The sequence below is a fragment of the Colletes latitarsis genome, unplaced genomic scaffold (genome assembly GCF_051014445.1).
Source record: "Colletes latitarsis isolate SP2378_abdomen unplaced genomic scaffold, iyColLati1 scaffold0006, whole genome shotgun sequence".
NCBI classification, from domain to species: domain Eukaryota; kingdom Metazoa; phylum Arthropoda; class Insecta; order Hymenoptera; family Colletidae; genus Colletes; species Colletes latitarsis.
Window position 1 is genome coordinate 19,622,959 of NW_027488366.1, and position 26,728 is coordinate 19,649,686.

Consider the following 26,728-nt stretch of genomic DNA (forward strand, 5'->3'; position numbering starts at 1 on the left):
TAGGTCTGGGATAGGTCTAGGATTTGCCCTCATCAGGCTCATACTTTCGCATATTTCTCATACTTCATGGCTAGATCCTGGGCTATTTCTGGATTGGATCACGTAGTAATGTGGTACCACACTGAAACAATCAATTAAACCTGGTCTTGATAAATATTTTAGAGGATAACGCATGTTAGGTCTGGGATAGGTCTAGGATTTGCCCTCATCAGGCTCATACTTTCGCATATTTCTCATACTTCATGGCTAGATCCTGGGCTATTTCTGGATTGGATCACGTAGTAATGTGGTACCACACTGAAACAGTCAATTAAACCTGGTCTTGATAAATATTTTAGAGGATAACGCATGTTAGGTCTGGGTAAGGTCTAGGATTTGCCCTCGTCAGGCTCATACTTTCGCATATTTCTCATACTTCATGGCTAGATCCTGGGCTATTTCTGGATTAGATCACGTAGTAATGTGGTACCACACTGAAATAGTCAACTAAACTTGGTTTCCATCAATATCTTAAAGGACAACGCAAGTTAGGTCTGGGATAGGTCTTGGATTTGCCCTCATCAGGCTCATACTTTCGCGTTTTTCACATACTTTTTGAACAGATCCTGGGTTTTTTCTGGTTTGGATCACGTAGTAGTATGGTACCACACTGAAACAGTCCATTGAACCTGGTTTGGATCAATATTTTAGAGGATAACGCATGTTAGGTCTAGGTTAGGTCTGGGATTTTCACTCATCAGACTCATACTTTCGCATTCTTCACATACTTGTTGAACGGATCCTGGGTTTTTTCTGGTTTGGATCACGTAGTAATGTGGTACCACACTGAAACAGTCGATTAAACCTGGTTTCGATCATTATTTTAGAGGATAACGTAAGTTAAGTCTGGGATTGGTGTGGGATTTGACCTCATCAGACTCACACTTTCGCACACTTCACATACTCGTTCAACAGATCCTGGGTATTTTCTGGTTTGGATCACGTAGTGATGTGGTACCACACTGAAACAGTCGATTAAACCTGGTTGCGATCAATATTTTAGAGGATAACGCATGTTAGGTCTAGGTTAGCCCTGGGATTTTCACTCATCAGACTCATACTTTCGCATTCTTCACATACTTGTTGAACGGATCCTGGGTTTTTTCTGGTTTGGATCACGTAGTAATGTGGGACCACACTGAAACAGTTCATTAAACCTGGTTTCGCTCAATATTTTAGAGGATAACGCATGTTAGGTCTAGGTTAGGTCTGGGATTTGCTCTCATCAGGCTCATTCTTTCGCATATTTCTCATACTTGTTGGCTAGATCCTGGGCTTTTTCTGGATTGCATCACGTAGTAATGTAGTACCACACTGAAACAGTCAATGAAACCTGGTTTTCATCAATGTTTTAGAGGACAACGCAAGTTAGGTCTAGGTAAGGCCTGAGATTTTCACTGATCAGACTCATACTTTCGCACACTTCACATACTCGTTGAACAGATCCTGGGTTATTTTCTGGTTTGGATCACATAGTAATGTGGTACCACACTGAAACAGTCGATTAAACCAGGTTTCGATCAATATTTTTGAGGATAACGCATGTTAGGTCTAGGTTAGGCCTGGGATTTTCACTCATCAGTCTCATACTTTCGCATTCTTCACATACTTGTTGAACGGATCCTGGGTTTTTTCTGGTTTGGATCACGTAGTAATGTGGGGCCACACTGAAACAGTCAATTAAACCTAGATTCGATCAATATTTTAGAGAATAATTCATGTTAGGTCTAGGTTAGGTCTGGGATTTGCTCTCATCAGGCTCATAATTTCGCACACTTCACATACTCGTTTGACAGATCCTGGGTTATTTTCTGGTTTGGATCACGTAGTAATGTGGGACCACACTGAAACAGTCAGTTAAACCTGGTTTCGATCAATATTTTAGAGAATAACTCATGTTATGTCTAGGTTAGGTCTGGGATATGCTCTCATCAGGCTCATTCTTTCGCATATTTCTCATACTTGATGGCTAGATGCTGGGCTTTTTCTGGATTGCATCACGTAGTAATGAAGTACAACACTGAAACAGTCAATTAAACCTGGTTTCCATCATTATCTTAGAGGACAACGCAAGTTAGGTCTGGGATAGGTCTGGGATTTGCCCTCATCAGGCTCATACTTTCCGCGTTTTTCACATACTTGTTGAACAGATCCTGGGTTTTTTCTGGTTTGGATCACGTAGTAGTGTGGGACCACACTGAAACAATCAATTAAACCTGATCTTGATAAATATTTTAGAGGATAACGCATTTTAGGTCTGGGGTAGGTCTGGGATTTACCCTCATCAGACTCATACTTTCGCACAGTTCACATACTCGTTGAACAGATCCTGGGTTATTTTCTGGTTTGGATCACATAGTAATGTGGTACCACACTGAAACAGTCGATTAAACCAGGTTTCGATCAATATTTTGGAGAATAATTCATGTGATGTCTAGGTTAGGTCTGGGATTTGCTCTCATCAGGCTCATTCTTTCGCATATTTCTCATACATGTTGAACAGATCCTGGGTTTTTTCACGTTTGGATCACTTAGTAATGTGGGACCACACTGAAACAATCAATTAAACCTGGTCTTGATAAATATTTTAGAGGATAACGCATGTTAGGTCTGGGTTAGGTCTAGGATTTGCCCTCATCAGGCTCATACTTTCGCATATTTCTCATACTTCATGGCTAGATCCTGGGCTGTTTCTGGATTGTATCACGTAGTAATGTGGTACCACGCTGAAGCAGTCAATTAAACCTGGTTTCAATCAATATTTTAGAGGATATCGCATGTTAGGCCTCGGTTAGGTCTGGGATTTTCACTCATCAGACTCATACTTTCGCATTCTTCACATACTTGTTGAACGGATCCTGGGTTTTTTCTGGTTTGGAACACGTAGTAATGTGGCACCACACTGAAACAGTTCATTAAACCTGGTTTCGCTCAATATTTTAGAGGATAACGCATGTTAGGTCTAGGTTAGGTCTGGGATTTGCTCTCGTCAGGCTCATTCTTTCGCATATTTCACATACTTGATGGCTAGATCCTGGGCTTTTTCTGGATTGCATCACGTTGTAATGTAGTACCACACTGAAACAGTCAATGAAACCTGGTTTTCATCAATATTTTAGAGGACAACGCAAGTTAGGTCTAGGTAAGGCCTGAGATTTTCACTGATCAGTCTCATACTTTCGCTTTCTTCACATACTTGTTGAACGGATCCTGGGTTTTTTCTGGTTTGGATCACTTAGTAATGTGGGACCACACTGAAACAATCAATTAAACCTGGTCTTGATAAATATTTTAGAGGATAACGCATGTTTGGTCTGGGTTAGGTCTAGGATTTGCCCTTATCAGGCTCATACTTTCGCATATTTCTCTTACTTCATGGCTAGATCCTGGGCTGTTTCTGGATTGTATCACGTAGTAATGTGGTACCACGCTGAAACAGTCAATTAAACCTGGTTTCAATCAATATTTTAGAGGATAACGCATGTTAGGTCTAGGTAAGGCCTGAGATTTTCACTGATCAGGCTCGTTCTTTCGCATATTTCTCATACTTGATGGCTAGATCCTGGGCTTTTTCTGGATTGCATCACGTAGTAATGTAGTACCACACTGAAACAGTCGATTAAACCTGGTTTCGAACAATATTTTAGAGGATAACGCAAGTTATGTCTAGGTTAGGTCTGGGATCTGCTCTCATCAGGCTCATTCTTTCGCATATTTCTCATACTTGATGGCTAGATGCTGGGCTTTTTCTGGATTGCATCACGAAGTAATGAAGTACAACACTGAAACAGTCAATTAAACCTGGTTTCCATCATTATCTTAGAGGACAACGCAAGTTAGGTCTGGGATAGGTCTGGGATTTGCCCTCATCAGGCTCATACTTTCCGCGTTTTTCACATACTTGTTGAACAGATCCTGGGTTTTTTCTGGTTTGGATCACGTAGTAGTGTGGGACCACACTGAAACAATCAATTAAACCTGATCTTGATAAATATTTTAGAGGATAACGCATTTTAGGTCTGGGATAGGTCTGGGATTTACCCTCATCAGACTCATACTTTCGCACAGTTCACATACTCGTTGAACAGATCCTGGGTTATTTTCTGGTTTGGATCACATAGTAATGTGGTACCACACTGAAACAGTCGATTAAACCTGGTTGCGATCTATATTTTAGAGGATAACGCATGTTAGGTCTAGGTTAGCCCTGGGATTTTCACTCATCAGACTCATACTTTCGCATATTTCTCATACTTCATGGCTAGATCCTGGGCTGTTTCTGGATTGTATCACGTAGTCGTTTGGTACCACGCTGAAACAGTCAATTAAACCAGGTTTCGATCAATATTTTTGAGGATAACGCATGTTAGGTCTTGGTTAGGTCTGGGATTTTCACTCATCAGACTCATACTTTCGCATTCTTCACATACTTGTTGAACGGATCATGGGTTTTTTCTGGTTTGGATCACGTAGTAATGTGGGACCACACTGAAACAGTCAATTAAACCTAGTTTCGATCAATATTTTAGAGAATAATTCATGTTAGGTCTAGGTTAGGTCTGGGATTTGCTCTCATCAGGCTCATACTTTCGCACACATCACATACTCGTTTGACAGATCCTGGGTTATTTTCTGGTTTGGATCACGTAGTAATGTGGGACCACACTGAAACAGTCAATTAAACCTGGTTTCGATCAATATTTTAGAGAATAATTCATGTTATGTCTAGGTTAGGTCTGGGATTTGCTCTCATCAGGCTCATTCTTTCGCATATTTCTCATACTTGATGGCTAGATGCTGGGCTTTTTCTGGATTGCATCACGTAGTAATGAAGTACAACACTGAAACAGTCAATTAAACCTGGTTTCCATCATTATCTTAGAGGACAACGCATGTTAGGTCTGGGATAGGTCTAGGATTTGCCCTCATCAGGCTCATACTTTCACATATTTCTCATACTTCATGGCTAGATCCTGGGCTATTTCTGGATTGGATCACGTAGTAATGTGATATCACATTGAAACAGTCAATTAAACCTGGTCTTGATAAATATTTTAGAGGATAACGCATGTTAGGTCTGGGTAAGGTCTAGGATTTGCCCTCGTCAGGCTCATACTTTCGCATATTTCTCATACTTCATGGCTAGATCCTGGGCTATTTCTGGATTAGATCACGTAGTAATGTGGTACCACACTGAAACAGTCAATTAAACTTGGTTTCCATCAATATCTTAAAGGACAACGCAAGTTAGGTCTGGGATGGGTCTTGGATTAGCCCTCATCAGGCTCATACTTTCGCGTTTTTCACATACTTTTTGAACAGAGCCTGGGTTTTTTCTGATTTGGATCACGTAGTAGTATGGTACCACACTGAAACAGTCCATTGAACCTGGTTTGGATCAATATTTTAGAGGATAACGCATGTTAGGTCTAGGTTAGGTCTGGGATTTTCACTCATCAGACTCATACTTTCGCATTCTTCACATACTCGTTGAACGGATCCTGGGTTTTTTCTGGTTTGGATCACGTAGTAATGTGGTACCACACTGAAACAGTCGATTAAACCTGGTTTCGATCAATATTTTAGAGGATAACGCAAGTTAAGTCTGGGATTGGTCTGGGATTTGACCTCATCAGACTCACACTTTTGCACACTTCACATACTCGTTGAACAGCTACTGGGTATTTTCTGGTTTGGATCACGTAGTAATGTGGTACCACACTGAAACAGTCGATTAAACCTGGTTTCGATCAATATTTTAGAGGATAACGCAAGTTAAGTCTGGGATTGGTCTGGGATTTGACCTCATCAGACTCACACTTTTGCACACTTCACATACTCGTTGAACAGATACTGGGTATTTTCTGGTTTGGATCACGTAGTGATGTGGTACCACACTGAAACAGTCGATTAAACCTGGTTGCGATCAATATTTTAGAGGATAACGCATGTTAGGTCTAGGTTAGCCCTGGGATTTTCACTCATCAGACTCATACTTTCGCATATTTCTCATACTTCATGGCTAGATCCTGGTCTGTTTCTGGATTGTATCACGTAGTAATTTGGTACCACGCTGAAACAGTCAATTAAACCAGGTTTCGATCAATATTTTTGAGGATAACGCATGTTAGGTCTTGGTTAGGTCTGGGATTTTCACTCATCAGACTCATACCTTCGCATTTTTCACAAACTTGTTGAACGGATCATGGGTTTTTTCTGGTTTGGATCACGTAGTAATGTGGGACCACACTGAAACAATCAATTAAACCTGGTCTTGATAAATATTTTAGAGGATAACGCATGTTAGGTCTGGGTAAGGTCTAGGATTTGCCCTCGTCAGGCTCATACTTTCGCATATTTCTCATACTTCAAGGCTAGATCCTGGGCTATTTCTGGATTAGATCACGTAGTAATGTGGTACCACACTGACACAGTCAATTAAACTTGGTTTCCATTAATATCTTAAAGGACAACGCAAGTTAGGTCTGGGATAGGTCTTGGATTTGCCCTCATCAGGCTCATACTTTCGCGTTTTTCACATACTTTTTGAACAGATCCTGGGTTTTTTCTGGTTTGGATCACGTAGTAGTATGGCACCACACTGAAACAGTCCATTGAACCTGGTTTGGATCAATATTTTAGAGGATAACGCATGTTAGGTCTAGGCTAGCCCTGGGATTTTCACTCGTCAGGCTCATACTTTCGCATTCTTCACATACTTGTTGAACGGTTCCTGGGTTTTTTCTGGTTTGGATCACGTAGTAATGTGGTACCACACTGAAACAGTCGATTAAACCTGGTTTCAATCAATATTTTAGAGGATAACGCAAGTTAGGTCTGGGATAGGTCTGGGATTTGACCCCATCAGACTCATACTTTCGCACACTTCACATACTCGTTGAACAGATCCTGGGTTATTTTCTGGTTTGGATCACATAGTAATGTGGTACCACACTGAAACAGTCGATTAAACCAGGTTTCGATCAATATTTTGGAGAATAATTCATGTGATGTCTAGGTTAGGTCTGGGATTTGCTCTCATCAGGCTCATTCTTTCGCATATTTCTCATACATGTTGAACAGATCCTGGGTTTTTTCACGTTTGGATCACTTAGTAATGCGGGACCACACTGAAACAATCAATTAAACCTGGTCTTGATAAATATTTTAGAGGATAACGCATGTTAGGTCTGGGTTAGGTCTAGGATTTGCCCTCATCAGGCTCATACTTTCGCATATTTCTCATACTTCATGGCTAGATCCTGGGCTGTTTCTGGATTGTATCACGTAGTAATGTGGTACCACACTGAAACAGTCCACTAAACCTAGTTTGGATCAATATTTTAGAGGATAATGCATGTTAGGTCTAGGTTAGCCCTGAGATTTTCACTCATCAGACTCATACTTTCGCATTCTTCACATACTTGTTGAACGGATCCTGGGTTTTTTCTGGTTTGGAACACGTAGTAATGTGGCACCACACTGAAACAGTTCATTAAACCTGGTTTCGCTCAATATTTTAGAGGATAACGCATGTTAGGTCTAGGTTAGGTCTGGGATTTGCTCTCGTCAGGCTCATTCTTTCGCATATTTCTCATACTTGATGGCTAGATCCTGGGCTTTTTCTGGATTGCATCACGTAGTAATGTAGTACCACACTGAAACAGTCAATGAAACCTGGTTTTCATCAATATTTTAGAGGACAACGCAAGTTAGGTCTAGGTAAGGCCTGAGATTTTCACTGATCAGTCTCATACTTTCGCTTTCTTCACATACTTGTTGAACGGATCCTGGGTTTTTTCTGGTTTGGATCACTTAGTAATGTGGGACCACACTGAAACAATCAATTAAACCTGGTCTTGATAAATATTTTAGAGGATAACGCATGTTAGGTCTAGGTTAGGCCTGAGATTTTCACTGATCAGACTCATACTTTCGCATTCTTCACATACTTGTTGAACGGATCCTGGGTTTTTTCTGGTTTGGATCACGTAGTAATGTGGTACCACACTGAAACAGTCGATTAAACCTGGTTTCGATAAATATTTTAGAGGACAACGCAAGTTAAGTCTGGGATTGGTTTGGGATTTGACCTCATCAGACTCATACTTTCGCACACTTCACATACTCGTTGAACAGATCCTGGGTTATTTTCTGGTTTGGATCACATAGTAATGTGGTACCACACTGAAACAGTCGAATAAACCAGGTTTCGATCAATATTTTTGAGGATAACGCATGTTAGGTCTAGGTTAGGCCTGGGATTTTCACTCATCAGACTCATACTTTCGCATTCTTCACATACTTGTTGAACGGATACTGGGTTTTTTCTGGTTTGGATCACGTAGCAATGTGGGACCACACTGAAACAGTCAATTAAACCTAGTTTCGATCAATATTTTAGAGAATAATTCATGTTAGGTCTAGGTTAGGTCTGGGATTTGCTCTCATCAGGCTCATACTTTCGCACACTTCACATACTCGTTTGACAGATCCTGGGTTATTTTCTGGTTTGGATCACGTAGTAATGTGGGACCACACTGAAACAGTCAATTAAACCTGGTTTCGATCAATATTTTAGAGAATGTTATGTCTAGGTTAGGTCTGGGATTTGCTCTCATCAGGCTCATTCTTTCGCATATTTCTCATACTTGATGGCTAGATGCTGGGCTTTTTCTGGATTGCATCACGTAGTAATGAAGTACAACACTGAAACTGTCAATTAAACCTGGTTTCCATCATTATCTTAGAGGACAACGCAAGTTAGGTCTGGAACAGGTCTGGGATTTGCCCTCATCAGGCTCATACATTCCGCGTTTTTCACATACTTGTTGAACAGATCCTGGGTTTTTTCTGGTTTGGATCACGTAGTAGTGTGGGACCACACTGAAACAATCAATTAAACCTGGTTTCCATCATTATCTTAGAGGACAACGCAAGTTAGGTCTGGAATAGGTCTGGGATTTGACCTCATCAGACTCATACTTTCGCACAATTCACATACTCGTTGAACAGATCCTGGGTTATTTTCTGGTTTGGATCACATAGCAATGTGGTACCACACTGAAACAGTCGATTAAACCAGGTTTCGATCAATATTTTTGAGGATAACGCATGTTAGGTCTAGGTTAGGCCTGGGATTTTCACTCATCAGACTCATACTTTCGCATTCTTCACATACTTGTTGAACGGATCCTGGGTTTTTTCTGGTTTGGATCACGTAGTAATGTGGGACCACACTGAAACAGTCAATTAAACCTAGTTTCGATCAATATTTTAGAGAATAATTCATGTTAGGTCTAGGTTAGGTCTGGGATTTGCTCTCATCAGGCTCATTCTTTTGCATATTTCTCATACTTGATGGCTCGATCCTGGGCTTTTTCTGGATTGCATCACGTAGTAATGTAGTACGACACTGAAACAGTCAATGAAACCTGGTTTTCATCAATATTTTAGAGGACAACGCAAGTTAGGTCTAGGTAAGGCCTGAGATTTTCACTGATCAGACTCATACTTTCGCATTCTTCACATACTTGTTGAACGGATCCTGGGTTTTTTCTGGTTTGGATCACGTAGTAATGTGGTACCACACTGAAACAGTCGATTAAACCTGGTTTCGATCAATATTTTAGAGGATAACGCAAGTTAAGTCTGGGATTGGTTTGGGATTTGACCTCATCAGACTCATACTTTCGGACAATTCACATACTCGTTGAACAGATCCTGGGTTTTTTCTGGTTTGGATCACGTAGTAGTGTGGGACCACACTGAAACAATCAATTAAACCTGATCTTGATAAATATTTTAGAGGATAACGCATGTTAGGTCTGGGATAGGTCTGGGATTTGCCCTCATCAGACTCATACTTTCGCACAGTTCACATACTCGTTGAACAGATCCTGGGTTATTTTCTGGTTTGGATCACATAGTAATGTGGTACCACACAGAAACAGTCGATTAAACCTGGTTGCGATCAATATTTTAGAGGATAACGCATGTTAGGTCTAGGTTAGCCCTGGGATTTTCACTCATCAGACTCATACTTTCGCATATTTCTCATACTTCATGGCTAGATCCTGGGCTGTTTCTGGATTGTATCACGTAGTAATTTGGTGCCACGCTGAAACAGTCAATTAAACCTGGTTTCAATCAATATTTTAGAGGATAACACATGTTAGGCCACGGTTTGGTCTGGGATTTTCACTCATCAGACTCATACTTTCGCATTCTTCACATACTTGTTGAACGGATCCTGGGTTTTTTCTGGTTCGGAACACGTAGTAATGTGGGACCACACTGAAACAGTTCATTAAACCTGGTTTCGCTCAATATTTTGGAGGATAACGCATGTTAGGTCTAGGTTAGGTCTGGGATTTGCTCTCATCAGGCTCATACTTTCGCATTCTTCACATACTCGTTGAACAGATCCTGGGTTATTTTCTGGTTTGGATGACATAGCAATGTGGTACCACACTGAAACAGTCAATTAAACCTGGTTTCGATCAATATTTTAGAGAATAATTCATGTTATGTCTAGGTTAGGTCTGGGATTTGCTCTCATCAGGCTCATACTTTCGCATATTTCTCATACTTCATGGCTAGATCCTGGGCTGTTTCTGGATTGTATCACGTAGTAATTTGGTACCACGCTGAAACAGTCAATTAAACCTGGTTTCAATCAATATTTTAGAGGATAACGCATGTTAGGCCTCGGTTTGGTCTGGGATTTTCACTCATCAGACTCATACTTTCGCATTCTTCACATACTTGTTGAACGGATCCTGGGTTTTTTCTGGTTCGGAACACGTAGTAATGTGGGACCACACTGAAACAGTTCATTAAACCTGGTTTCGCTCAATATTTTAGAGGATAACGCATGTTAGGTCTAGGTTAGGTCTGGGATTTGCTCTCATCAGGCTCATTCTTTTGCATATTTCTCATACTTGATGGCTAGATCCTGGGCTTTTTCTGGATTGCATCACGTAGTAATGTAGTACCACACTGAAACAGTCAATGAAACCTGGTTTTCATCAATATTTTAGAGGACAACGCAAGTTAGGTCTAGGTAAGGCCTGAGATTTTCACTGATCAGACTCATACTTTCGCATTCTTCACATACTTGTTGAACGGATCCTGGGTTTTTTCTGGTTTGGATCACGTAGTAATGTGGTACCACACTGAAACAGTCGATTAAACCTGGTTTCCATCAATATTTTAGAGGATAACGCAAGTTAAGTCTGGGATTGGTTTGGGATTTGACCTCATCAGACTCATACTTTCGCACACTTCACATACTCGTTGAACAGATCCTGGGTTATTTTCTGGTTTGGATCACATAGTAATGTGGTACCACACTGAAACAGTCGATAAAACAAGGTTTCGATCAATATTTTTGAGGATAACGCATGTTAGGTCTAGGTTAGGCCTGGGATTTTCACTCATCTGACTCATACTTTCGCATTCTTCACATACTTGTTGAACGGATCCTGGGTTTTTTCTGGTTTGGATCACTTAGTAATGTGGGACCACACTGAAACAATCAATTAAACCTGGTCTTGATAAATATTTTAGAGGATAACGCATGTTAGGTCTGGGTTAGGTCTAGGATTTGCCCTCATCAGGCTCATACTTTCGCATATTTCTCTTACTTCATGGCTAGATCCTGGGCTGTTTCTGGATTGTATCACGTAGTAATGTGGTACCACGCTGAAACAGTCAATTAAACCTGGTTTCAATCAATATTTTAGAGGATAACGCATGTTAGGCCTCGGTTTGGTCTGGGATTTTCACTCATCAGACTCATACTTTCGCATTCTTCACATACTTGTTGAACGGATCCTGGGTTTTTTCTGGTTCGGAACACGTAGTAATGTGGGACCACACTGAAACAGTTCATTAAACCTGGTTTCGCTCAATATTTTAGAGGATAACGCATGTTAGGTCTAGGTTAGGTCTGGCATTTGCTCTCATCAGGCCCGTTCTTTCGCATATTTCTCATACTTGATGGCTAGATCCTGGGCTTTTTCTGGATTGCATCACGTAGTAATGTAGTACGACACTGAAACAGTCAATGAAACCTGGTTTTCATCAATATTTTAGAGGACAACGCAAGTTAGGTCTAGGTAAGGCCTGAGATTTTCACTGATCAGACTCATACTTTCGCATTCTTCACATACTTGTTGAACGGATCCTGGGTTTTTTCTGGTTTGGATCACGTAGTAATGTGGTACCACACTGAAACAGTCGAATAAACCTGGTTTCGATCAATATTTTAGAGGATCACGCAAGTTAAGTCTGGGATTGGTTTGGGATTTGACCTCATCAGACTCATACTTTCGCACAATTCACATACTCGTTGAACAGATCCTGGGTTATTTTCTGGTTTGGATCACATAGCAATGTGGTACCACACTGAAACAGTCCATTGAACCTGGTTTGGATCAATATTTTAGAGGATAACGCATGTTAGGTCTAGGTTAGGTCTGGGATTTTCACTCATCAGACTCATACTTTCGCATTCTTCACATACTTGTTGAACGGATCCTGGGTTTTTTCTGGTTTGGATCACGTAGTAATGTGGTACCACACTGAAACAGTCGATTAAACCTGGTTTCGATCAATATTTTAGAGGATAACGCAAGTTAAGTCTGGGATTGGTCTGGGATTTGACCTCATCAGATTCACACTTTTGCACACTTCACATACTCGTTGAACAGATACTGGGTATTTTCTGGATTGGATCACGTAGTGCTGTGGTACCACACTGAAACAGTCGATTAAACCTGGTTGCGATCAATATTTCAGAGGATAACGCATGTTAGGTCTAGGTTAGCCCTGGGATTTTCACTCATCAGACTCATACTTTCGCATATTTCTCATACTTCATGGCTAGATCCTGGTCTGTTTCTGGATTGTATCACGTAGTAATTTGGTACCACTCTGAAACAGTCAATTAAACCAGGTTTCGATCAATATTTTTGAGGATAACGCATGTTAGGTCTTGGTTAGGTCTGGGATTTTCACTCATCAGACTCATACTTTCGCATTTTTCACATACTTGTTGAACGGATCATGGGTTTTTTCTGGTTTGGATCACGTAGTAATGTGGGACCACACTGAAACAATCAATTAAACCTGGTCTTGATAAATATTTTAGAGGATAACGCATGTTAGGTCTGGGATAGGTCGGGGATTTGCCCTCATCAGCCTCATACTTTCGCATATTTCTCATACTTCAAGGCTAGATCCTGGGCTATTTCTGGATTAGATCACGTAGTAATGTGGTACCACACTGACACAGTCAATTAAACTTGGTTTCCATCAATATCTTAAAGGACAACGCAAGTTAGGTCTGGGATAGGTCTTGGATTTGCCCTCATCAGGCTCATACTTTCGCGTTTTTCACATACTTTTTGAACAGATCCTGGGCTTTTCTGGTTTGGATCACGTAGTAGTATGGCACCACACTGAAACAGTCCATTGAACCTGGTTTGGATCAATATTTTAGAGGATAACGCATGTTAGGTCTAGGCTAGCCCTGGGATTTTCACTCGTCAGGCTCATACTTTCGCATTCTTCACATACTTGTTGAACGGTTCCTGGGTTTTTTCTGGTTTGGATCACGTAGTAATGTGGTACCACACTGAAACAGTCGATTAAACCTGGTTTCGATCAATATTTTAGAGGATAACGCAAGTTAAGTCTGGGATTGGTCTGGGATTTGACCTCATCAGACTCACACTTTCGCACACTTCACATACTCGTTGAACAGATCCTGGGTATTTTCTGGTTTGGATCACGTAGTGATGTGGTACCACACTGAAACAGTCGATTAAACCTGGTTTCAATCAATATTTTAGAGGATAACGCAAGTTAGGTCTGGGATAGGTCTGGGATTTGACCCCATCAGACTCATACTTTCGCACACTTCACATACTCGTTGAACAGATCCTGGGTTATTTTCTGGTTTGGATAACATAGTAATGTGGTACCACACTGAAAGAGTCGATTAAACCAGGTTTCGATCAATATTTTACAGAATAATTCATGTGATGTCTAGGTTAGGTCTGGGATTTGCTCTCATCAGGCTCATTCTTTCGCATATTTCTCATACATGTTGAACAGATCCTGGGTTTTTTCTGGTTTGGATCACTTAGTAATGTGGAACCACACAGAAACACCCAATTAAACCTGGTCTTGATAAATATTTTAGAGGATAACGCATGTTAGGTCTGGGTTAGGTCTAGGATTTGCCCTCATCAGGCTCATACTTTCGCATATTTCTCATACATGTTGAACAGATCCTGGGTTTTTTCTGGTTTGGATCACTTAGTAATGTGGAACCACACAGAAACACCCAATTAAACCTGGTCTTGATAAATATTTTAGAGGATAACGCATGTTAGGCCTCGGTTAGGGCTGGGATTTTCACTCATCAGATTCATACTTTCGCATTCTTCACATACTTGTTGAACTGATCCTGGGTTTTTTCTGGTTTGGATCACGTAGTAATGTGGGACCACACTGAAACAGTTCATTAAACCTGGTTTCGCTCAATATTTTAGAGGATAACGCATGTTAAGTCTGGGATTGGTTTGGGATTTGACCTCATCAGACTCATACTTTCGCACACTTCACATACTCGTTGAACAGATCCTGGGTTATTTTCTGGTTTGGATCACATAGTAATGTGGTACCACACTGAAACAGTCGATTAAACCAGGTTTCGATCAATATTTTTGAGGATAACGCATGTTAGGTCTAGGTTAGGCCTGGGATTTTCACTCATCAGACTCATACTTTCGCATTCTTCACATACTTGTTGAACGGATACTGGGTTTTTTCTGGTTTGGATCACGTAGCAATGTGGGACCACACTGAAACAGTCAATTAAACCTAGTTTCGATCAATGTTTTAGAGAATAGTTCATGTTAGGTCTAGGTTAGGTCTGGGATTTGCTCTCATCAGGCTCATACTTTCGCACACTTCACATACTCGTTTGACAGATCCTGGGTTATTTTCTGGTTTGGATCACGTAGTAATGTGGGACCACACTGAAACAGTCAATTAAACCTGGTTTCGATCAATATTTTAGAGAATGTTATGTCTAGGTTAGGTCTGGGATTTGCTCTCATCAGGCTCATTCTTTCGCATTCTTCACATACTTGTTGAACGGATCCTGGGTTTTTTCTGGTTCGGAACACGTAGTAATGTGGGACCACACTGAAACAGTTCATTAAACCTGGTTTCGCTCAATATTTTAGAGGATAACGCATGTTAGGTCTGGTTAGGTCTGGGATTTGCTCTCATCAGGCTCATTCTTTTGCATATTTCTCATACTTGATGGCTAGATCCTGGGCTTTTTCTGGATTGCATCACGTAGTAATGTAGTACCACACTGAAACAGTCAATGAAACCTGGTTTTCATCAATATTTTAGAGGACAACGCAAGTTAGGTCTAGGTAAGGCCTGAGATTTTCACTGATCAGACTCATACTTTCGCATTCTTCACATACTTGTTGAACGGATCCTGGGTTTTTTCTGGTTTGGATCACGTAGTAATGTGGTACCACACTGAAACAGTCGATTAAACCTGGTTTCCATCAATATTTTAGAAGATAACGCAAGTTAAGTCTGGGATTGGTTTGGGATTTGACCTCATCAGACTCATACTTTCGCACACTTCACATACTCGTTGAACAGATCCTGGGTTATTTTCTGGTTTGGATCACATAGTAATGTGGTACCACACTGAAACAGTCGATAAAACAAGGTTTCGATCAATATTTTAGAGGATAACGCATGTTAGGTCTGGGTAAGGTCTAGGATTTGCACTCGTCAGGCTCATACTTTCGCATATTTCTCATACTTCATGGCTAGATCCTGGCCTTTTTCTGGATTGCATCACGTAGTAATGTGGTACCACACTGAAACAGTCGATTGAACCTGGTTTCAATCAATATTTTAGAGGATAACGCAAGTTAGGTCTGGGATAGGTCTGGGATTTGACCCCATCAGACTCATACTTTCGCACACTTCACATACTCGTTGAACAGATCCTGGGTTATTTTCTGGTTTGGATAACATAGTAATGTGGTACCCCACTGAAAGAGTCGATTAAACCAGGTTTCGATCAATATTTTAGAGAATAATTCATGTGACGTCTAGGTTAGGTCTGGGATTTGCTCTCATCAGGCTCATTCTTTCGCATATTTCTCATACATGTTGAACAGATCCTGGGCTTTTTCTGGTTTGGATCACTTAGTAATGTGGAACCACACTGAAACACCCAATTAAACCTGGTCTTGATAAATATTTTAGAGGATAACGCATGTTAGGTCTGGGTTAGGTCTAAGATTTGCCCTCATCAGGCTCATACTTTCGCACATTTTTCATACTTCATGGCTAGATCCTGGGCTGTTTCTGGATTGTATCACGTAGTAATGTGGTACCACGCTGAAACAGTCAATTAAACCTGGTTTCAATCAATATTTTAGAGGATAACGCATGTTAGGCCTCGGTTAGGTCTGGGATTTTCACTCATCAGACTCATACTTTCGCATTCTTCACATACCTGCTGAACTGATCCTGGGTTTTTTCTGGTTTGGATCACGTAGTAATGTGGGACCACACTGAAAGAGTCCATTAAACCTGGTTTGGATCAATATTTTAGAGGATAACGCATGTTAGGTCTAGGTTAGCCCTGGGATTTCCTCTCATCAGAGTCATACTTTCGCATTCTTCACATACTTGTTGAACTGATCCTGGGTTTTTTCTGGTTTGGATCACGTAGTAATGTGGTACCACACTGAAACAGTCGATTAAACCTGGTTTCAATCAATATTTTAGAGGATAACGCAAGTTAGGTCTGGGATAGGTCTAGGATTTGCCCTCATCAGGCTCATACTTTCGCATATTTTTAATACTTCATGGCTAGATCCTGGGCTGTTTCTGGATTGTATCACGTAGTAATGTGGTACCACGCTGAAACAGTCAACTAAACCTGGTTTCAATCAATATTTTAGAGGATAACGCATGTTAGGCCTCGGCTAGGTCTGGGATTTTCACTCATCAGACTCATACTTTCGCATTCTTCACATACCTGCTGCACTGATCCTGGGTTTTTTCTGGTTTGGATCACGTAGTAATGTGGGACCACACTGAAACAGTCGATTAAACCTGGTTTCGATCAATATTTTAGAGGATAACGCAAGTTAAGTATGGGATTGGTTTGGGATTTGACCTCATCAGACTCATACTTTCGCACACTTCACATACTCGTTGAACAGATCCTGGGTTATTTTCTGGTTTGTATCACAAAGTAACGTGGTACCACACTGAAACAGTCGATTAAACCAGGTTTCGATCAATATTTTTGAGGATAACGCATGTTAGGTCTAGGTTAGGCCTGGGATTTTCACTCATCAGACTCATACTTTCGCATTCTTCACATACTTGTTGAACGGATCCTGGGTTTTTTCCGGTTTCGATCACGTAGTAATGTGGGACGACACTGAAACAGTCAATTAAACCTAGTTCCGATCAATATTTTAGAGAATAATTCATGTTAGGTCTAGGTTAGGTCTGGGATTTGCTCTCATCAGGCTCATACTTTCGCACACTTCACATACTCGTTTGACAGATCCTGGGTTATTTTCTGGTTTGGATCACGTAGTAATGTGGGACCACACTGAAACAGTCAATTAAACCTGATCTTGATAAATATTTTAGAGGATAACGCATGTTAGGTCTGGGATAGGTCAGGGATTTGCCCTCATCAGACTCATACTTTCGCACACTTCACATACTCGTTGAACAGATCCTGGGTTATTTTCTGGTTTGGATCACAAAGTAACGTGGTACCACACTGAAACAGTCGATTAAACCAGGTTTCGACCAAAATTTTTGAGGATAACGCATGTTAGGTCTAGGTTAGGCCTGGGATTTTCACTCATCAGACTCATACTTTCGCATTCTTCACATACTTGTTGAACGGATCCTGGGTTTTTTTTGGTTTGGATCACGTAGTAATGTGGTACCACACTGAAACAGTCGATTAAACCTGGTTTCCATCAATATTTTAGAGGATAACGCAAGTTAAGTCTGGGATTGGTTTGGGATTTGACCTCATCAGACTCATACTTTCGCACACTTCACATACTCGTTGAACAGATCCTGGGTTATTTTCTGGTTTGGATCACGTAGTAATGTGGGACCACACTGAAACAGTCAATTAAACCTGGTTTCGATCAATATTTTAGAGAATAATTCATGTTACGTCTAGGTTAGGTCTGGGATTTGCTCTCATCAGGCTCATTCTTTCGCATATTTCTCATACTTGATGGCTAGATGCTGGGCTTTTTCTGGATTGCACCACGTAGTAATGAAGTACAACACTGAAACAGTCAATTAAACCTGGTTTCCATCATTATCTTAGAGGACAACGCAAGTTAGGTCTGGGAAAGGTCTGGGATTTGCCCTCATCAGGCTCATACTTTCCGCGTTTTTCACATACTTGTTGAACGGATCATGGGTTTTTTCTGGTTTGGATCACGTAGTAATGTGGGACCACACTGAAACAATCAATTAAACCTGGTCTTGATAAATATTTTAGAGGATAACGTATGTTAGGTCTTGGATAGGTCTAGGATTTGCCCTCATCAGGCTCATACTTTCGCATATTTCTCATACTTCATGGCTAGATCCTGGGCTATTTCTGGATTGGATCACGTAGTAATGTGGTACCACACTGAAACAGTCAATTAAACCTGGTCTTGATAAATATTTTAGAGGATAACGCATGTTAGGTCTGGGTAAGGTCTAGGATTTGCCCTCGTCAGGCTCATACTTTCGCATATTTCTCATACTTCATGGCTAGATCCTGGGCTATTTCTGGATTAGATCACGTAGTAATGTGGTACCACACTGAAACAGTCAATTAAACTTGGTTTCCATCAATATCTTAAAGGACAACGCAAGTTAGGTCTGGGATAGGTCTCGGATTTGCCCTCATCAGGCTCATACTTTCGCGTTTTTCACATACTTTTTGAACAGATCCTGGGTTTTTTCTGGTTTGGATCACGTAGTAGTATGGTACCACACTGAAACAGTCCATTGAACCTGGTTTGGATCAATATTTTAGAGGATAACGCATGTTAGGTCTAGGCTAGCCCTGGGATTTTCACTCGTCAGGCTCATACTTTCGCATTCTTCACATACTTGTTGAACGGATCCTGGGTTTTTTCTGGTTTGGATCACGTAGTAATGTGGTACCACACTGAAACAGTCGATTAAACCTGGTTTCCATCAATATTTTAGAGGATAACGCAAGTTAAGTCTGGGATTGGTTTGGGATTTGACCTCATCAGACTCATACTTTCGCACACTTCACATACTCGTTGAACAGATCCTGGGTTATTTTCTGGTTTGGATCACATAGTAATGTGGTACCACACTGAAACAGTCGATAAAACAAGGTTTCGATCAATATTTTTGAGGATAACGCATGTTAGGTCTAGGTTAGGCCTGGGATTTTCACTCATCAGACTCATACTTTCGCATTCTTGACATACTTGTTGAACGGATCCTGGGTTTTTTCTGGTTTGGATCACGTAGTAATGTGGGACCACACTGAAACAGTCAATTAAACCTAGTTTCGATCAATATTTTAGAGAATAATTCATGTTAGGTCTAGGTTAGGTCTGGGATTTGCTCTCATCAGGCTCATACTTTCGCACACTTCACATACTCGTTTGACAGATCCTGGGTTATTTTCTGGTTTGGATCACGTAGTAATGTGGGACCACACTGAAACAGTCAATTAAACCTGGTTTCGATCAATATTTTAGAGAATAATTCATGTTATGCCTAGGTTAGGTCTGAGATTTGCTCTCATCAGGCTCATTCTTTCGCATATTTCTCATATTTGATGGCTAGATGCTGGGCTTTTTCTGGATTGCATCACGTAGTAATGTGGTACCACACTGAAACAGTCGATTGAACCTGGTTTCAATCAATATTTTAGAGGATAACGCAAGTTAGGTCTGGGATAGGTCTGGGATTTGACCCCATCAGACTCATACTTTCGCACATTTCACATACTCGTTGAACAGGTCCTGGGTTATTTTCTGGTTTGGATGACATAGTAATGTGGTACCACACTGAAAGAGTCGATTAAACCAGGTTTCGATCAATATTTTAGAGAATAATTCATGTGACGTCTAGGTTAGGTCTGGGATTTGCTCTCATCAGGCTCATTCTTTCGCATATTTCTCATACATGTTGAACAGATCCTGGGTTTTATCTGGTTTGGATCACTTAGTAATGTGGAACCACACTGAAACACCCAATTAAACCTGGTCTTGATAAATATTTTAGAGGATAACGCATGTTAGGTCTGGGTTAGGTCTAGGATTTGCCCTCATCAGGCTCATACTTTCGCACATTTTTCATACTTCATGGCTAGATCCTGGGCTGTTTCTGGATTGTATCACGTAGTAATGTGGTACCACGCTGAAACAGTCAATTAAACCTGGTTTCAATCAATATTTTAGAGGATAACGCATGTTAGGCCTCGGTTAGGTCTGGGATTTTCACTCATCAGACTCATACTTTCGCATTCTTCACATACCTGCTGAACTGATCCTGGGTTTTTTCTGGTTTGGATCACGTAGTAATGTGGGACCACACTGAAAGAGTCCATTAAACCTGGTTTGGATCAATATTTTAGAGGATAACGCATGTTAGGGCTAGGTTAGCCCTGGGATTTCCTCTCATCAGAGTCATACTTTCGCATTCTTCACATACTTGTTGAACTGATCCTGGGTTTTTTCTGGTTTGGATCACGTAGAAATGTGGTACCACACTGAAACAGTCGATTAAACCTGGTTTCAATCAATATTTTAGAGGATAACGCAAGTTAGGTCTGGGATAGGTCTAGGATTTGCCCTCATCAGGCTCATACTTTCGCATATTTTTCATACTTCATGGCTAGATCCTGGGCTGTTTCAGGATTGTATCACGTAGTAATGTGGTACCACGCTGAAACAGTCAACTAAACCTGGTTTCAATCAATATTTTAGAGGATAACGCATGTTAGGCCTCGGCTAGGTCTGGGATTTTCACTCATCAGACTCATACTTTCGCATTCTTCACATACCTGCTGAACTGATCCTGGGTTTTTTCTGGTTTGGATCACGTAGTAATGTGGGACCACACTGAAACAGTCGATTAAACCTGGTTTCGATCAATATTTTAGAGGATAACGCAAGTTAAGTATGGGATTGGTTTGGGATTTGACCTCATCAGACTCATACTTTCGCACACTTCACATACTCGTTGAACAGATCCTGGGTTATTTTCTGGTTTGTATCACAAAGTAACGTGGTACCACACTGAAACAGTCGATTAAACCAGGTTTCGATCAATATTTTTGAGGATAACGCATGTTAGGTCTAGGTTAGGCCTGGGATTTTCACTCATCAGACTCATACTTTCGCATTCTTCACATACTTGTTGAACGGATCCTGGGTTTTTTCCGGTTTCGATCACGTAGTAATGTGGGACGACACTGAAACAGTCAATTAAACCTAGTTTCGATCAATATTTTAGAGAATAATTCATGTTAGGTCTAGGTTAGGTCTGGGATTTGCTCTCATCAGGCTCATACTTTCGCACACTTCACATACTCGTTTGACAGATCCTGGGTTATTTTCTGGTTTGGATCACGTAGTAATGTGGGACCACACTGAAACAGTCAATTAAACCTGATCTTGATAAATATTTTAGAGGATAACGCATGTTAGGTCTGGGATAGGTCAGGGATTTGCCCTCATCAGACTCATACTTTCGCACACTTCACATACTCGTTGAACAGATCCTGGGTTATTTTCTGGTTTGGATCACAAAGTAACGTGGTACCACACTGAAACAGTCGATTAAACCAGGTTTCGATCAATATTTTTGAGGATAACGCATGTTAGGTCTAGGTTAGGCCTGGGATTTTCACTCATCAGACTCATACTTTCGCATTCTTCACATACTTGTTGAACGGATCCTGGGTTTTTTCTGGTTCGGAACACGTAGTAATGTAGTACCACACTGAAACAGTCAATGAAACCTGGTTTTCATCAATATTTTAGAGGACAACGCAAGTTAGGTCTAGGTAAGGCCTGAGATTTTCACTGATCAGACTCATACTTTCGCATTCTTCACATACTTGTTGAACGGATCCTGGGTTTTTTTTGGTTTGGATCACGTAGTAATGTGGTACCACACTGAAACAGTCGATTAAACCTGGTTTCCATCAATATTTTAGAGGATAACGCAAGTTAAGTCTGGGATTGGTTTGGGATTTGACCTCATCAGACTCATACTTTCGCACACTTCACATACTCGTTGAACAGATCCTGGGTTATTTTCTGGTTTGGATCACATAGTAATGTGGTACCACACTGAAACAGTCGATTAAACCAGCTTTCGATCAATATTTTTGAGGATAACGCATGTTAGGTCTATGTTAGGCCTGGGATTTTCACTCATCAGACTCATACTTTCGCATTCTTCACATACTTGTTGATCGGATCCTGGGTTTTTTCTGGTTTGGATCACGTAGTAATGTGGTACCACACTGAAACAGTCCATTAAACCTGGTTTCCATCAATATTTTAGAGGATAACGCAAGTTAAGTCCGGGAGTGGTTTGGGATTTGACCTCATCAGAGTCATACTTTCGCACACTTCACATACTCGTTTGACAGATCCTGGGTTATTTTCTGGTTTGGATCACGTAGTAATGTGGGACCACACTGAAACAGTCAATTAAACCTGGTTTCGATCAATATTTTAGAGAATAATTCATGTTACGTCTAGGTTAGGTCTGGGATTTGCTCTCATCAGGCTCATTCTTTCGCATATTTCTCATACTTGATGGCTAGATGCTGGGCTTTTTCTGGATTGCACCACGTAGTAATGAAGTACAACACTGAAACAGTCAATTAAACCTGGTTTCCATCATTATCTTAGAGGACAACGCAAGTTAGGTCTGGGAAAGGTCTGGGATTTGCCCTCATCAGGCACATACTTTCCGCGTTTTTCACATACTTGTTGAACGGATCATGGGTTTTTTCTGGTTTGGATCACGTAGTAATGTGGGACCACACTGAAACAATCAATTAAACCTGGTCTTGATAAATATTTTAGAGGATAACGAATGTTAGGTCTGGGATAGGTCTAGGATTTGCCCTCATCAGGCTCATACTTTCGCATATTTCTCATACTTCATGGCTAGATCCTGGGCTATTTCTGGATTGGATCACGTAGTAATGTGGTACCACACTGAAACAGTCAATTAAACTTGGTCTTGATAAATATTTTAGAGGATAACGCATGTTAGGTCTGGGTAAGGTCTAGGATTTGCCCTCGTCAGGCTCATACTTTCGCATATTTCTCATACTTCATGGCTAGATCCTGGGCTATTTCTGGATTAGATCACGTAGTAATGTGGTACCACACTGAAACAGTCAATTAAACTTGGTTTCCATCAATATCTTAAAGGACAACGCAAGTTAGGTCTGGGATAGGTCTCGGATTTGCCCTCATCAGGCTCATACTTTCGCGTTTTTCACATACTTTTTGAACAGATCCTGGGTTTTTTCTGGTTTGGATCACGTAGTAGTATGGTACCACACTGAAACAGTCCATTGAACCTGGTTTGGATCAATATTTTAGAGGATAACGCATGTTAGGTCTAGGCTAGCCCTGGGATTTTCACTCGTCAGGCTCATACTTTCGCATTCTTCACATACTTGTTGAACGGATCCTGGGTTTTTTCTGGTTTGGATCACGTAGTAATGTGGTACCACACTGAAACAGTCGATTAAACCTGGTTTCGATCAATATTTTAGAGGATAACGCAAGTTAAGTCTGGGATTGGTCTGGGATTTGACCTCATCAGACTCACACTTTCGCACACTTCACATACTCGTTGAACAGATCCTGGGTATTTTCTGGTTTGGATCACGTAGTGATGTGGTACCACACTGAAACAGTCGATTAAACCAGGTTTCGATCAATATTTTTGAGGATAACGCATGTTAGGTCTAGGTTAGGCCTGGGATTTTCACTCGTCAGGCTCATACTTTCGCATTCCTCACATACTTGTTGAACGGATCCTAGGTTTTTTCTGGTTTGGATCACGTAGCAATGTGGGACCACACTGAAACAGTCAATTAAACCTGGTTTCGATCAACATTTTGGAGAATAATTCATGTTAGGTCTAGGTTAGGTCTGGGATTTGCTCTCATCAGGCTCATTCTTTCGCATATTTCTCATACTTGATGGCTAGATCCTGGGCTTTTTCTGGATTGCATCACGTAGTAATGAAGTGCAACACTGAAACAGTCAATTAAACCTGGTTTCCATCAATATCTTAGAGGACAACGCAAGTTAGGTCTGGGATAGGTCTGGCATTTGCCCTCATCAGGCTCATACTTTCGCGTTTTTCACATACTTGTTGAACAGATCCTGGGTTTTTTCTGGTTTGTATCACGTAGTAGTGTGGTACCACACTGAAAGAGTCCATTAAACCTGGTTTGGATCAATATTTTAGAGGATAACGCATGTTAGGTCTAGGTTAGCCCTGGGATTTTCACTCATCAGACTCATACTTTCGCATTCTTCACATACTTGTTGAACTGATCCTGGGTTTTTTCTGGTTTGGATCACGTAGTAATGTGGTACCACACTGAAACAGTCGATTAAACCTAGTTTCAATCAATATTTTAGAGGATAACGCAAGTTAGGTCTGGGATAGGTCTGGGATTTGACCCCATCAGACTCATACTTTCGCACACTTCACATACTCGTTGAACAGATCCTGGGTTATTTTCTGGTTTGGATAACATAGTAATGTGGTACCACACTGAAAGAGTCGATTAAACCAGGTTTCGATCAATATTTTAGAGAATAATTCATGTGACGTCTAGGTTAGGTCTGGGATTTGCTTTCATCAGGCTCATTCTTTCGCATATTTCTCATACATGTTGAACAGATCCTGGGTTTTTTCTGGTTTGGATCACTTAGTAATGTGGAACCACACTGAAACACCCAATTAAACCTGGTCTTGTTAAATATTTTAGAGGATAACGCATGTTAGGTCTGGGTTAGCCCTGGGATTTTCACTCATCAGACTCATACTTTCGCATATTTCTCATACTTCATGGCTAGATCCTGGGCTTTTTCTGGATTGCGTCACGTAGTAATGAAGTACAACACTGAAACAGTCAATTAAACCTGGTTTCCATCAATATCTTAGAGGACAACGCAAGTTAGGTCTGGGATAGGTCTGGGATTTGCCCTCATCAGGCTCATACTTTCGCGTTTTTCACATACTTGTTGAACAGATCCTGGGTTTTTTCTGGTTTTTATCACGTAGTAGTGTGGTACCACACTGAAAGAGTCCATTAAACCTGGTTTGGATCAATATTTTAGAGGATAACGCATGTTAGGTCTAGGTTAGCCCTGGGATTTTCACTCATCAGACTCATACTTTCGCATATTTCTCATACTTCATGGCTAGATCCTGGGCTATTTCTGGATTAGATCACATAGTAATATGGTACCACACTGAAACAGTCGATTAAACCTGGTTTCAATCAATATTTTAGAGGATAACGCAAGTTAGGTCTGGGATAGGTCTGGGATTTGACCCCGTCAGACTCATACTTTCGCACACTTCACATACTCGTTGAACAGATCCTGGGTTATTTTCTGGTTTGGATAACATAGTAATGTGGTACCACACTGAAACAGTCGATTAAACCAGGTTTCGATCAATATTTTAGAGAATAATTCATGTGATGTCTAGGTTAGGTCTGGGATTTGCTCTCATCAGGCTCATTCTTTCGCATATTTCTCATACTTCATGGCTAGATCCTGGGCTGTTTCTGGATTGTATCACGTAGTAATGTGGTACCACGCTGAAACAGTCAATTAAACCTGGTTTCAATCAATATTTTAGAGGATGACGCATGTTAGGCCTGGGTTAGGTCTGGGATTTTCACTCATCTGTCTCATACTTTCGCATTCTTCACATACTTGTTGAACTGATCCTGGGTTTTTTCTGGTTTGGATCACGTAGTAATGTGGTACCACACTGAAACAGTCGATTAAACCTTGTTTCAATCAATATTTTAGAGGATAACGCAAGTTAGGTCTGGGATAGGTCTGGGATTTGACCCCATCTGTCTCATACTTTCGCACACTTCACATACTCGTTGAACAGATCCTGGGTTTTTTCTGGTTTGCATCACTTAGTAATGTGGGACCACACTGAAACAATCAATTAAACCTGGTCTTGATAAATATTTTAGAGGATAACGCATGTTAGGTCTGGGTTAGGTCTAGGATTTGCGCTCATCAGGCTCATACTTTCGCATATTTCTCATACTTCATGGCTAGATCCTGGGCTGTTTCTGGATTGTATCACGTAGTAATGTGGTACCACGCTGAAACAGTCAATTAAACCTGGTTTCAATCAATATTTTAGAGGATGACGCATGTTAGGCCTCGGTTAGGTCTGGGATTTTCACTCATCAGACTCATACTTTCGCATTCTTCACATACTTGTTAAACGGATCCTGGGTTTTTTCTGGTTTGGATCACGTAGTAATGTGGGACCACACTGAAACAGT